The sequence below is a fragment of the Octodon degus genome, unplaced genomic scaffold (genome assembly GCF_000260255.1).
Source record: "Octodon degus isolate 3935 unplaced genomic scaffold, OctDeg1.0 scaffold00308, whole genome shotgun sequence".
In the NCBI taxonomy this organism is placed as follows: domain Eukaryota; kingdom Metazoa; phylum Chordata; class Mammalia; order Rodentia; family Octodontidae; genus Octodon; species Octodon degus.
The window spans coordinates 1,427,054-1,428,503 of record NW_004524884.1 but is presented as its reverse complement, the minus strand read 5'-3'; the positions used below and the strand labels follow the sequence as shown (position 1 = coordinate 1,428,503).

Sequence of the window (1,450 nt, the reverse complement as noted above, 5' to 3'; positions counted from 1 at the left end):
GGGGATATTGAAGTAGGATGCATACCTAGAACATAATCTTTAAAATATATACAGAGATGGGTATTCCATTGTCATTTAAATATTGTAGGTGCATGAATTCAGCAAAATATTCCAATGAAGTCGAGTAGTCCATAATACTAGTGGCTTATCCATAGGACAGGCAGTTTCAGAAGGTGTTGACTTGAGCCTTTTACAGCTCAGCATATTAATATGGCTTTACTTTTTATACTTCATTTTTATACTTTTCTGCTGGATGGTTAAGACCAAGATAAAGCAAGACCTATATAACAAGAAATGTAACTTTTGTATGTGACAAGGTCAGTCAAATCCCCTCAGGATTTAACCTGAGATCCTGTGAATAACCACTAAGAAGACAATGATATGCAATTATTAATTATTGAAACTGTCCTACTAATCACTTTTGAAAACGTTTGAAACTGTCTCATTCCCATTTCTTAATAAAATTATAAAACAGATAAATAAATAAATTGCATCTAAATGTATGCTGTAAGAATATATAGATTGCTCTAATTTGCATACATTATTGCCTGTAATCTAGTGAGCTTGTATGCTTTTAGGAATCATCCTTTGAATGATGTACAATAATCATTTATGCTTCTCAATAAAATGTCATTATTACCTCTTTAACTAGCTTCATTGTCTTTTACTAAATGGATTTATCAGAACTCACTGTTAGACACAGGCCTTTAAAATATTTTTAATTAGTACAACAGTAAAGCACAATACTGGGATGAAATATTTGTGTATATATCTTAATTAGATCAAATGAACTTGTGAATATTCTGTGATTGCTGCTCATTCTCAACTGTTCCTCCTTATTTTGCTAATTGGTTAAGTAAAATGTTCAGTTTTGAAAACTTGCTTTTACAACTCTTAAGAAATCCATTCAATCACATAGATTTATTTTTTATTTTTTATAATTTTATATATTTGGTACAAGGTCACATTCCTGAGGTCGGACTTGTATTGATCCTCCTGTTTCAGGCTCCCTGACTCTGGGATTACAGGCAAAATGAGTCACCAAGCCTGGTTTTGGTGGTGTCTTTGCATGCCTGGGGAGGACCCAATGCAGCATGTGGTATTGCAGCTCAAACCTGCGAGCCTGCCCTTGCCAGGTGAGTGCTTAGACTGCTGCACTGGCTCCCTGGCCCATGATTAGATAGATTTAAGTATTTTTCTACACTAAGAAGTCTCAAGTTTATGTTTAACTTGGGCTTTCTATTACCCTCCAAAATTATATATTACCACCTCCCACTTGGAAAGCTACTAAGCAACTCAAAATTAACATGTATGAAACTACTAGTTTCAGGAACAGCCAAATAGCTCCGTGGATTAAAATGTCTGCAAACAGACACTGGGGAGCAGGGTTCGATCTCTGGGCCTGCCACTCTGAGGCCACCCCTGGGGCACTCTGAGAGGGCAATTGAGA

At 35.9% G+C, this 1,450-nt stretch overlaps 1 pseudogene; it reads left to right on the top strand.

The window, feature by feature from the left end:
• The first annotated feature begins 1,087 nt into the window (after window positions 1-1,087).
• Window positions 1,088-1,450, top strand: part of LOC101577031 — a 9,965-nt pseudogene continuing 9,602 nt past the window's right edge.